Genomic DNA, 14319 nt, shown 5'->3' on the forward strand with positions numbered 1-14319 from the left:
ATCACCTCCTAGCATATATTATCTGATCCCGAGTCCTGAAAAGCAAGGGATTCCCCTAATATGTTAAACATTATACAGACCATAATTAGAACAAGAACAGGCCTAACATGCACATAGTTTTGTGTGGGTTATTATCACTTAAGAAAGCAGATGACGATGAGTCGGAGATTAAAGGTAGGCCAGCCACAGAAATGAAAGATCACATCAGGAAACATCGTTTCAAACAACTTCAATATTTTTTAATAAATAAAAATATTTCTTAGAACAGCAACAAAAGAAAAGAGAACCCAAGTAGACATTATTTCTTTACAGTACTTTTAAGTGACTGAGACCATGATATGTAAAGCATAGAATATTGATGGAAGTGTTTGGCTACCCTCCCTTCTGTGCCTCATTCAATTAGAAATAATGGTTCCATTTTCCTGTTTTCTCTTATAATGAGCATTGCCTTCGTCATGGAGTTAAACTTCATCTCTACTTTGATTTCACAGACAGGACTGGGAAACAAGGGAAGTGCTACCTGCAGGGAGCCATCAGTCTGTTGAGAAAGCCCAGAGATGTTTTCATACTTGAAAATATTTGGTGCCAGTTGGAGACTTTGTAACAGTTGTGTTCCATACAGCATCCAGATATTTTTGTTCAGTACGGATTTACTGTAGAAACCTGGATCGTGAGGAAAATAACAAGGCTAATCATTTCCCCACCCAAGGGTTATTAGTAATCATTTTCATGCTATCCAGACATCTGCAGTGTTTGTTTGGGTTTCTTTCCCCTTTGCTTTAATACTTCTAAATCCCCCCAAATAAAAGTTTCATTTGAATTGCCCTTTAACTAATTAGGTTTTATATAATGAGAAAAAAAAATGATCAGGCTAGTGTTGCTATATGGCAAATTGCATGGTGTGCTACATTAATTTTGAACTGTTTGCTGATGTTCTGGAAGGAAAGCCCAGGTCCCAGGTGAAATGCCTTTGGGACTCTGTTATATCATGTACCCAGTATCCTCATCTCAGATCCATTTCATATTTGTGTAACTAGCATTTCACATTCATGAAACCTTTGTGGTTATCCTAAAATTGAATGAACATTAGGACATAGCTGCTGCTTTAATTCTGAAGAATAAATCAAATACTACAGTGAAGAAGGGGGAAGTATCCCCTACCTAAAGAAAAAAGAAATGAGAAAGTTACTAATATTGTCAAAAATCACCTACCTTGAGCAAACTGACTTTTTTCATGTGTTAACCTTTTCCCAGGTGAATTTAGAACCTCAGGCCAGTTTTTAAGTGTGAGCTGCTATCTGTTCCTTTGCTATTATTTCTGTGTAGGGGCATCTGGAAATTCCTAGCATAAACAAAGATTAAGCAAGATCTCTGAAAGGCCCCACGGTGAGCCTCAAACATGTAACTGTGAACTCCCGCACTAAGTGTGTGGATATCACTGACATCTCGGAGTATAGATATGGAGCTGGCCAACGAAGTACTCCACTTCCCGGGAAGAGTTAGACAGTGCTTTTGCTCAGAACTGGAGGGAGATGTTCCCACATGTCTATCTAATTCCATTTTACAAATGGTGAATCTGAGGCTCAGAGTGGCCGAGTCATTTGACCAAGGTACCAATGTAACAAGAGCAGGAAGGCCCATCTGACTCCAGAAGTTATGCCCATAACATTACACCAAATGGAAGAGCTCAGAAGGAAAAATTCTAGATTTATTGACTCTTATTGCAGTCTCTTTCAAATCTACCACACTGCCACCTTAGACCAATTGATCCCTGAATTAACCCATTTTTGGCACAGAGAAATTTAGTGTCCTAGAGAAAAAACAGAAGTTCATTTTTTGGTACCTCACTGTGTTGTCAACAGAAGTTATAAGCATCATGTCTTAGTAGAGGAGGTAGGGGACTGTGACCTCCACCACATTAATATATGCCAGTATACATGCTTAGTGTGCTGAGCAAGAGGGGAGATGTATAGATATCAGGTATATTATAGAACATGAGACAGCTCATGAAATTTTCTATGCAATTGTGAAACATGTTTGTAACATATTGTATGACAGTAAAAATCCAGATTTTTTTTCTTTGTATGCCATCTCAAAGACGGACCTACCACTGTCACATTAAACTATATCTCTCCCACCAGTTTAATGACATGGTATTTCTAAGGGTAGGCAGCTTGCTGTGAAGATGGTAAGATTACCTCCAAAGCCCTAGAGATTTCTTCTGGAAAGCTTTAGGGTTTTCTATAGATTCCTTTCAAGGCATCAGTAATGCTTCCAGATTCCCTGCGTAACAGAAGCAGTAACTATATAAACCCAAAGGGACCTTGTGACTTTTCCTCTACCTGATACTTTCCTCTCACACTCCTTGGAGAAGGATGTTTAATGGAGGCTCAGTAACATCCCCCAGCAGTGGCTTTTCATATTCATGGTGGCACCATGTTTCCCGTCATATTTTAGAACCAAGAAATATACAAAAATTAGTATTCTTAGGAAACTTAAAGAGTATTTATTCAACATCATCATTTTACAGTATACAAGGCAACTAAGACTTTGAATTGTCTAAGTCATCTGGGCTGTGGCCAAGGTAGGATTCCAGCTCAATATGCAATTTCTGGAATAGGACTCTTCACATTCTACCCTGATATTAGAACTCACCGTCTCATTTGATGAAACTAGTAAAGTATGAAATTCTACATGGAACAGCACTCTAGAGAGAGATGGGAAACCTTAATCACAGTTTACTCTGTTTTCAAGAGGTGCCCACACAGTGAGTGGAATGCTGCCTAAAGTTCATGAATGCCGAGTGCCATGGATGGTGGAGGACAACTTAATAGTCTAAAAGAACCTTACCTCTACAGCTTTCTTGATGTGAATACCATGTTTTTAGCCTTCTGCTTCAAGCTTGCTTTCCAGTTAGACAAACTATGACATCAGCCATAGCTGGTCAATTTTAGCAATTCCAACATGATTGTCTCCAATGTACAGTGCAGAGTTTTCCTTGGGACACAGAGGAGAAAACTTTTCTTCCAAAGTTTCACTCTCGTAACTAGAATCTCAGTTTTTCCGATTCATGAAAGCGAGTTTCAAGTGCCACAACCAAACTGTCACATGACAGTTTTCTGAATTCTCCCCCTAATGAAAAACAAAATTCAGATGACATATATATTTGATTCATAGTCTAAACTGCTGGGTCCCTTAATTGAAAGAAACTTGAAAGTGAACATTATTTAACTATGTAACTATTAACATTAAAAATTATATAACATATTTAACTATTAATATTAAAAATCAAATCTTTTTCACAATATCCCAAAATATTTCCATTGCTTTCTGAACAATAGTATTAATCAATATAGGCCCTAAAGCTGGATTATTCCCTAAAGTAAACTACATCTTCAGTGAGCGTTTCTACATATCAAGACCATACACTTTAGGAATAATTAAGATCGTAAAAAATAGAGGGACTGCATTATTTTCTCCACTTCAATTCAGCAAGAACTGTTAATACTACAGTAATCTGATTTTTATTACAACAGCAACCACAAATGGAATCATAAGGGCTAACATTTATTGAATGCTCACTACAATATAAAGCAGTTATTAACTCACTGAGTCTTGAAAACAACCAGCAGATAGTGTCATCATCCCCCCCCCCCTTACAGATGAGAATGACGATTTCCTCTTTTATGATCAAGAAAGACATAGAGGAAGTTCCTTGTCCAAGTGGTAGAACTGGGATTTGAATCCAGCCTGAGCTCTACCTTACATGCACCATATATTAAAAAAATTACCCCAAATAGGTATTTTCTAAGCTTCCCATAGATGTACTTTGAAAGTTCAACAATGACAATAGAGTAATTGCATCTGATGGACATTCCAATTTCTTTTTTGTAAGGGGACAGCTGTGGCGTATGTGATTATGGTCTCCATACTCCTAGAGCCGGTCTTTGGAGTCCAGTCGAGGAGATTATCAAGATGAGTCCAGTCCATTTTCCCAGATGTATTGTGCCAGCATCCTTAAGAAATAGGGATTTCTGCAGAAGACTGTTCTTGAATGACTGGCCATCTACAGCCCCATTGGACACATGGAAGTTTCCCTCCCCTTATATCCCAATAATAATTTCTCCAAATCCAGTTTGGATTTCACTGTGACAGTCAAAAGAGCCACTGTCAAAACATGCAGCAATAATTTTCCCTTCCCTCTTAGTCCTCTAGATTTTCCAAAGAGCATGTACCTCATCCCAGTAGGCTTCATCCTCCCATGAACTTGAATGGGACCCTGCTAGACCATTGTAGAACCCCTGAAGGGATGGAAGTTAGCAGCTGAGGGAAGCCTTAGAGATCTTTTGGTCCAGCACCTTGATTTACAGATAAGGAAATAGAAGTCCAGAGAAATTAACAGCCAGACAATTCCTCGGTAGCAGTACTGGGACCAAACCTGATTCTTCTGACTCACAGTACCCTTTGCCCTGTAACAAGCCACCACTCTAAGATCTTCGTATTGGCCCAAAGATATACCTTAGTTAATTCATGAAAGATTAAATTAATAAATTCTGCCTCAGGTTATCCAAAGAGGCAATACAATACATTAACTTTTAATGCAGTATATATATATTTCTTTCTTTCTATTTGCAATTTCCACCTACTCAAAACAAGTGACCCCCTGGCCAAACACTCCTCAGAGGCTACATGTTATGCAAAGATTTTCATTAGAATTGGCTATCACAACATAGAATTTGTTTCATTTATACTATTAATATCACCTCCAATGTGCCTAATTTACTCCTGGGAATTAAATGTTTGCTAGCAATATTGATTAAATATTTATTTGAGCCAGGATCTTAGAGTAACAAGAGTACATAGAGAGTAACTGCCTAATTTTAAGCGGTTTTCTTACTTAGCCTTGCAATTAAAAGACAAAATCAATTTTTTAAAATATAAGATGACATGTTAAATTAAAAGTCTCCTGATGGCCAAATATTGAAATATGCATGCACAAACAGTAACATGCTGTAGGAGTTTAGGGGGGCAACAATTTTCAGTGCCTTTTTTTTCAGGACATTTTTCCTCCCAAGGGAAAAACCACACATAAAATTTTGTCCCATCAGAGATACGTATAGATTAGATTGGGATTTCCACATGGGATCACTGCTTGTGGTTCTGAGTTTTGAGTGTTCCGGAAAGTTAGGCATCCCACATAATGGAAATTTTGGGGGTGGGGAATGTCTAATTATATTCCCAGGCAAATGCAGGAGCTACCTACGCTTCTTCCCCCAAGAAACCATCTGAAGTACTCAATACAGAAGAAAGTTAAACTCTAGGTAGGGGTCAGATTGTAACTGAGCTATCTACCTCGATAATTCCATACAGTCAGGTAGTTAACAATTCAAAAGTGGAATGTCCTATGTTAACTTTTTGAACATATAGGAAGATCCTTAAAGCGGAACCTCAGAATCAGAAGGAAACATCTTAAAATGCTAGTAAAGAGTATGCTAAAAATAGGCATAAATATTTAATATATTGGAAAATGGAATACAGTTTATGAATCTAATTTTCAAAGCTCACTTTTAAATTGATTTAGTATAAATGCCTGTCTTTACTTAAATTTCTTGGCAAAGCTTATTAACCAGTCATGTTACTTAATTTCATCAAGTCACTGAATGCCTAACATTAAATTTACAAAGAGCACCCCCATTTAGGATCTGTATTTGCCTCTCCCACAAGAAAAATATGGAGAGAATCATTTCAACAAACTAAAGTATTCATAATTTGAGCTAATAATGTAAAGAAATGTATTTTCTACAGAAAACCACAAGTTTTTCTAAATAATTTCTAGAAATCATATTCATTCCCTCAAAATGTAAATGTATAGTTTTTCAAAAATAAGGAGCACAGTTCAAGTAGACTTATTCTGTTAATTCAGTATCTACCCAGCACCAAAATGCTCAAGTGAAAAACAACATTAGTTGCCTATTTTGCCTATTCATGTTACTGAATAGTAAGTAACACTTGGATACAAATATGGAAAATATATTATTACATTCTTTTTTTTCATTCTGCAGTTTTGACAGAGTAATATCAATATTAAGATTTCATCTGCATTTGTGTACACACACACACACACACACAAGGCAACAATAGATTAGCTTTTCTAACAAATATTAAAATACCAAAGTTATAGCGAAAGTAACATGTCTTGCAAGAATGTTATTCGCTATAATCTAATTATGGAGAAAACAATCTGATAATACCTGTTTACAGTGGCCTGGCCACTTGATATCAATTATTCAATTATTAGATATTTACTGAGGCCTCCTGCAAGGCTTTGCCCTTCCTCAAAGAAATCCAATCTAATTACAGAGATGAGAAATAGACGTATGAAATTTAAATTAACAATATTAAGACTCATGCCTTACCCCATATTAGTGAGAAATCAGGAGCACAAAGAGTAACATGCTATATGAGTTTGGAGGTGGAGTGCATTTTGTGGACTTGGGTGGTCCCAAAGGACCACAGAAAAGATATAGTTTGAGCTGATCTGAATGGGTGGTATGTTGGAGTCCTAAAATGCATGCTTTAGTTATGCACCTTAGCAAAAATAATTTTAAAGCATCCAGTCCTAAATCTGAACCTAGCTGTTCTGCTTTTCCAGAGTCTTTTTTTTTTTTTTAATATGTATATACTGGTAAATCTAAGAAAGAAAGAACATCAGTTCTCAAATTAACAATGCTTATCATTACCTCTGGATGGGAACCAAAAACTCTAGAAACATTAGTTGAAGTAAAAAAAAAAATCATGAAGACATACACATCCATACGTACAAACCTTAGCTATACTAAGAAGCCAGAAATTACCAGCATTCCCTTTCTTTCTCTGAGAAATGGTGTAAATAAAAATGGGAAATAAATCTACTTCTTTGCAGAGATAATGGCTCACACTTAAAACATACCCCAAAGAATCTCTCATGAAAGACTAATGCAACCAGTTCATATCTGTAAATATAAATTGCTAAGAATGGAATCCTCAAGTGAGAAATTATTTCTTTCACGTTATCTTCTAGTTTCAGGCACCAGCTTTATATAATGGTTTGAAATGCCGAAGTCCCTATTTGGTTATTTATAAGAATACTCTAGTTTATTGCAAAAGTAAACGTATATAGCTTTGTTAGCGAAGGGGCTATATATTTAATGTCCATTCAATGTTTTGGGAATCATCAATTGCTTGCTCTTGTTTGGTACGGGAGTCATGTTTTGTTAAGTGCATCACAGCCAAGTTAAAGAGCAGATGTGTGGTTTGTGTCTTTGTCCATATATTTTCTGTTTAGGCCAAATGACATTATAGCTGAAAATAACATACCCTGATTTTTCCTGATGCATGCAGATCTTCCAAAGTTTAATAGGATATGGCCGAATATTTCTTCCCTTGAGGTTTCTAACCCAAAACAAGGTAGGAGCATGTAAAATTCCTAGTAATATAAAACCCCACATGTTTAGGGGGAAAATCCCACGTACTATTTTTCAGCACTAACTAAGAGCATTATTGCAAATGCCATGGCTTTGAAAGAATCCTGATTCAAATATTATTTCTAATATGAAGAGTGTCCTGGAAATATTCGAGTGAAAGATATAGGGGGAAATTAATTAGATGGCATGGAAGTTATAAGCACTTCATCAAATTTAGGTTGAATGTCTCTCCCAAGAGAAACTACCACAGTTTCGAGTATAAATAATAAGCCTTAGAAACTTCTGAATGCTGCAGGTGTCTTTCCACTGTCTCCTTTCTGCTCTTACCTGACTGCGACGTCAATTGTATTGAAGGTCGGGAAAAATACATAAAGGCAGTATTGAAACCCCTAACAGACTTGGGTTGGTTTTGTTTTGTTTGTTTGTTTGTTTTTTGGGTTTTTTTTTTTTACTGTTTCTCCACATTGACTGGCAGAAATTTGAATCTCTCTGTGTGTGTGTGTGTATCTCTCTCTATTTCTCTCTCTTTGTCTCTCTCTCTCTTCCATATCACGGTATATTTTCTCTGTTGGAGCTTTCCCTCTCAATCCTTTATGAATTAACAATTATTTCTAGCAGCATTAAGAGCGACCTGCTTTCTGTCTGTCCTTAGAGCAGTAATTTTCTGACTTGTAATATCAAAAATAAGTAAATAAATAAAGGAGAGACACTGTCAGCAGTGTGATTACACAGGAAGAAATAGAACTTTTAAAAACTGGGCACTGAAATTCATAAGATGAAGTGCAATGTTAAATTCACTTTAGCATCTAGCCTATAGATATATATAGACACGTATAAATAGGAGTTTATCTTAATAGAAAATTGTATTCTTTTGCTTTTTTTCTTCTCAGAAAAAAAGGCACAGTTTTGGCTTCCACCTTCCTTCGTTATATACAGGATGTTCCTTTTAAACTCTAATGAATACAGATGGAGGAGGAAATGAGCGAAAGGAGGAACCAGGAAATAGCTGCTAAGCAAACAAAATATATTAGCAATTTGTTGGGGAGTCAAATTGGAAGGGCTGCATTTTCAGTCCTTGATCAGGATGATGAAATTGGGACTGTCCTAGATACATATATTAGTAGCAAATAGAATTATCTTAATCATCTGCTCCAAATGAAGTTTTTCAAGTTTCTGCATATATATATATGGAAGAAGAAATACAGCTCAAGCTCACCCCTATTAGTATAATTCTGGGAGGATTCGGGGGAGGTTTAGTGGCTTTATTCCTTGGCAAGTTCAATGAGAGCGTTCCTCAGTGAAATGTCACTCAGTATTTCCCATTGAATTTCAGAGTTCAACAAATTATACAAGACAGGATCTAAGACTTAACACTTCTCCACAGTGAGTTTTGAGATGAACAAGATTATGCATTGTTCAAAACCTGAAACAGACCTACTTAATTATTTTGCTGTGTTTTCTGTCAGTGTCACTGCACTGAAAACTTTCAGAAATACCTTCAGCTAATACCAGGTACTGTTGTTTTAGAATGTGGATAATGAGTTCAGATGAATTTGTTTGAGAAGCAACGCACAGGATAGAGTGCTTAAACTTGAAATTTTAGCTCAAGATGCACTTTCTAGCAGAGGCCAGTTCTGTGCAGCCGTAATTTATCTTGTCAACCTCTGCAAAGAACGTCAGGTTCTACCTGCTTTTGCTATTTTCACAAGTAACTTGTCCTGAATAATTGGAAAAGAAATGACAGACAACGTACAGAGCAATCTCTGCCATTAACAAACTGTTATGATCACAAAGGGAACAAATATTGAGAACAAGGCTACAATTTTTAAAGGTAGACAGGTTCAAGGTGACTCTTGAGACAAAGGTCCAGATGGTTGGCCATTGAGATTATGTTCTGTGAGGTCTAATCAGTTCAACAAAAATAATCTAACTGACTGAGGCGCAGACGAGCTTTTGGTTACGCAGAGAGAATGACAGTGAATTGAGGCAATGATTGCTAATTATCTCAGCACAACTACTGTTTTAAGAGAGGGTCAATAGGGGATCCTAATATCCATATTGCTACCAGAATAATCCTTGCATAACTGGCCTCTGAAATGGTAATTCTCTTTGCCTTTGAAAATAAAGCTTCTAAACTTTATTACTGATGATATTAAACCATTTTCAGCCAAATACAAGACTTCCTTTGTGACTGAAACCATCTCCCAGAAACAACAGATACAAATAGTCTCTTCATTTAGGGCTACTTTTCAAGTGGGTTGATGATAAGTTATTACAGTTTGAACGTTTCACTATTGTTTCTAATGTGCTGTTCATTCTTTTAAACCTATCCAGTTGCTCCCAAATTAGCTTTGTCAACAGTTTCTTCTGTTCAAGTTGCAAACCACAAGAGAGGTAGGAATTCTTGGATTCATACAGTGATTTCATGGTGTTATGTGTTGTGAAACATTGCACTGTATGAATCTGGAATATCTGTGAAGTGTACCCATCAGCTTATCGGTGAGGCATGTTGACTGATACCAATCAATGCATCAAATAGTACTGAGAATGTCATCTGTAAGAGGCAAAAAAACTTCACTCAGAAATTTCACTGCTGCAAATTAAAATTGCTGCGACATTTGTTTTCTGAAAGATTCACATGTGAATAAGCGTTCAAACAGTGTAGGATCCTCCATAGAACATGAATGTTAGAGTATTAACATTGTTGCTCATTTGCATTGAAAATGAGGAAACCCACTTACAGTGAGTTTCAAGAATGCTTTTCATGAGAACAGAACGGCAAGTTCCATGTTTAGTTGAATTTGCGACAAATTAAATACCTTATCATTTCTATTTCCATTGTTTGAAATGAATTTGAACAAATGCCAGTGAAGATCTGCACTGGGTTCAGCATTGATTATGACCTGAAAATAATAGTTATATTATTTCTTTTAAATGAAAGCAAGCAGTATCTCATCTGTGACTCATGAACAGTCCATTCCAGCTAGCATCTGTCATTCACAGAATGAAGATTTTTCAGGAAACATAAAGACTTCTGTTTTTATTTTACCATTTTCCTTTAAATGTCTTATGTGACAGGTGTGTCTTGTTTTCCACCCTTGACTGTTGGGCTTATGTCATGTTTTTGGTTTGTGGGGGTTATTTTTGTTATTGTTGTTGTTCTTTGTTTTTTTTTTCATGAAACACCTCGTATAAAGAAATATATTTATTAACAGAATCCAAATTTAGTTTGACCCATTTGATGAAAATGACCATAATAGCTTACTTATCGCTTATTGAATAGAGTCAGACCATTTTCCAGACTTGAATTAATGTTGAGTTTGTCCTTCTGTGACGTACAGTGAAAAAGAAGAAACTGGTCTACAGATGGGAAAAGGGAAACGGACAGTATTCAAATCATGTCTTAAAATCTCCTCACAATGTGCTTTTACACGTTAAACATTAATGGTGCCATTTTGAAGGGAGTGCAAATGGATTTGAATTTGGGGGAACTCCGTTCTTTGGAACAGAATGATCACAGGGTCATAGGGCACCAAGCCTATCTGGGCATGTATGCACACCTTACGGCCACGGAGGAAGATCTTTCTTTATCTCCAAAATGCAAATCTACATAAGGAAACCAAGGAAGTGAAGGAGAAAGGGAAGCAAAAGGGGCTTTCATTGATTTCATTTCTTTTATGTCCCATCAAGTACACTGGAAATACAAGAGGCCTGGAATCTGACCCTGCATCATTGAAGCCCCAGTTTCTTGGGGTCACAGCACTAATGAGGTTCTAACACATCTCCAGAGGCAGGAAGAATCCACCTACTGACTTACCTTTTAAAGACTCCGTATTGTCATCAACTGATGTACATAGCTTCAAAAGCTATGTAAGGTTGCAAAATAGAGTACGGGTGCAGTAAGGACGAGCAAGATGCTACAGCCACATCATGGCCACCCCTGGAGGAGGCCCCTCAGAGACAGGGTGACTCTTTTCATGTAGTGAGGGGAAAATACTTTTTGAGAGTTCTCATTCCTTCACTTTCTACCTAAACTCTTTTTCCCAAATGCTTGGGTTTTTTTTGGGGGGGGGAGGGGCGGTTGGGTTTTTTTTGAGTGACTAAAATGGATTTTCACTAGCTTTCCTAATTTGGCCAAAAAGAAAAACTACTTGTGCCACATTCAGAATACTTGATCTTATATTTACATAGGCATGTAACACACGATGAGAGGCAACATGGCAGACAGTAAGACAGAAGACACCCAGGGAAAGCTTACCCCCTCCCCTTCTAGCATTCTTTTTCTTCCATTCTCTTTCTCTCCAACCTCCTGTTTCTGGCAACTCCTCCTTGCCCAGTCCTTCTCCAGCCAGTGTCAGTCAGAAAGAACCTTTACTTAAGGAGAGGGTTGGGTCCTTCCTGATCTAGAAAGCCAACTTCCAATACTCCTTCTAACACATCCCTAGCTTTTATTGGTCTTGACTAGCCAATTGCTAAGTACCGTATTATCTTATCATAACTGTTTTTATACGATGTTGTAGATTCATATGGGGGGTTTTACCCCCCCAGGGGACTTTGGTTGTCACAACTTGAGGGTTGCTACTGCATCAAGTAGGTAGAGGCCAGGGAGACTTCTAAATACACCATATAGGAAAACAAAGAATTATTTGACCCAGCGTGTAAATAGTTCTAAGGCCGAGAAACTGCACTAGACTCCATAGGACTGGCTCACGCTGCTCCCTGGTATGAGGTGGTTCTCAGGAAATATGCGCTGCCAACACTTCCTTGCCACAGCGTGGCTGTGTGTTCTAGATGACCCCACTAGCTTGTCTACACAGCAGCAATGAAAAATCATCTACAATGCAATTTGAGATTGAAAAACTACATAAACCATAGCAATTTTTAAAAGTCTCCTTTTTTCTCCTTAAACTGATCTGCAGAGACATATAGACAACCGTCAGCTAAAATAATCAGTAACTCAGTTACACCTTGTGGTGTGGCTGTTGCTTTTTAAATTCTTCAATGTATGGGATATAGCCAGACTCTGATGGAATTCACATGGGGAGGAATGTATTTAAACCTAACTTTCCTCTTGTGCCTGCCTCTGTTTTGCAAAGAAAGGCACCTTAGGATAATCACTGGATGATCATCACTTAGGATTCATGGATATGTTCATTTGACAGCATTTGTTGAGTGCTTAGTGTGTGCCAAGGAGATGTTTTGAGCTCTGTGGTTACATCTGTAAACATAACACAGTCTACACTCATGTATTTATACTCAGAGTATGGGGAAGAAGATTTGTTTTAAATATACTTTTCAGATAGTATAAGTTCTACAAAAAATTAAATAGGATTAGGAAATTGAAGATTAGTATGTTTAGCCAGGAGGATGGGGGGGGTGCTGTTATTTCCAGTAGAGTGGTCACAGAATTTTCTTTGAGCAGAAACCCAGAAACAAAATGAGGAAGCAAGTCACAGGGGTGTCTAGGGGAAAAGGATTCTACCCAGAGGTACCAGCAAGAGCAAAGGCCCAAGGGAGGTCCCCCTCAAGTTTGCAAAACAACATGGAAGCTTTGTACAACGAGTGAGAAGGAAAGTGACTGCAATGAGCCACCAGGGAGGCCAGGGGCCAGATCAGTTGGGAATGAATGCATATGAATTTGTGTTTTATTCTGAATGACTTGGAAAGCCATTATAAAGGATTATAAACATAGGGATGTCATGGCTGAATTTAAGTTTGAAAGAGTCACTCTGACTGCTGTGTGGAGAAGAGCTATCACTATGATGGAAGCCAGGAGAGCCGTTTGGTTATAACAGCAATAATCCAAGTGCCTTTAATTCAAGATAAGATAGTAAGAGGTGGTGAGATTTAGAATATATTTTAAAAAGCATAGCCAAGAAGATCTGCTGATTGACTGGTTGTCAAGGATGAGAAGAAAAGAGACATCAAGAACAATGTCAGGAATTTTGAGCTAAGCAATTGGAGGAATGGAGTTGCCGTTACTGAGGCAGGATGGGCTGCCTGGGTGAGTAGCAGGTTTGGGAAGGTAACCTAAGAACTCTGTTATGAACGTGTTGAAGTTGAGATATCTAGTAAATGTCCAAATGGAGACAAAGAATGCAGTTGAATATGTCAGTCTGGAGGCAGTCTCACTAACGGGGGAGTTGATCTAGGCTGAAATAACTATTTTGGGAAGGTCAGCAAATAGATGATGTATAACGTCTGGAGACCAGGTAAAGACCCTGGCTCTAGGGTGAGCCCAAAGAATAAAGAGTTCCAAGAGCTAAGTCCTGAGGCATTTGAGGAGAAAAGACCAAGAGGAAAAGAGAGAGAAAAACAATCATGGGTGGAGAAGAAGCAGCAAGAGAGAGTGGTGACCCAGAAGTCCCCTGTTTTAGGAAGGGTTTCCTGGCAGCACTAAAGGTCCCTTTGAGGCTTATGGTTATAAACTTAAAATGAAACTTGTTTCAAAATAGTTGGAGAAAATCTTCAGCCACCTTAAACTGCTCGGGTGTAGGCATGAAGAGATGGAGAGTTGGAGAGTTGGATTTAAGCAGGACAGGTTTTCCCAGAAGACTATAATTGGGTTGGACACTAGAGGGCAAGGGAGATGAGAACGTATGAAAGGAACTCGCTGTAAGGATGGACCGTGGACTTCATACTTTGTAAGAAGAGGAGGAAGGACATGGTAGGTCAATGAATTGAGAGATCAAAGAATTATTGAACTAGTAGTATCATCCCTGCAGGGTCTTAATATGATAATGTAACTCAGACTACATCGTTAATGATCATTCAAGGATTCTGTGCCTATTTGGAAAGACTAGCTCCTAAAGAGTGGTAGATTAACAGAATGCTGAAAAGTTATACAGCAGCCTAA

General features: G+C 37.8%; 1 protein-coding gene across 4 annotated transcripts in view; it reads left to right on the plus strand.

The window, feature by feature from the left end:
- Positions 1–14319, plus strand: part of NTNG1 (netrin G1) — a 318789-nt gene that overhangs the window by 251026 nt on the left and 53444 nt on the right. The gene's annotated exons all lie outside the window — the stretch shown is intronic.

The sequence above is a fragment of the Hyaena hyaena genome, unplaced genomic scaffold (assembly GCF_003009895.1).
Source record: "Hyaena hyaena isolate Hyena2069 unplaced genomic scaffold, ASM300989v1 scaffold_504, whole genome shotgun sequence".
Lineage (NCBI taxonomy): Eukaryota > Metazoa > Chordata > Mammalia > Carnivora > Hyaenidae > Hyaena > Hyaena hyaena.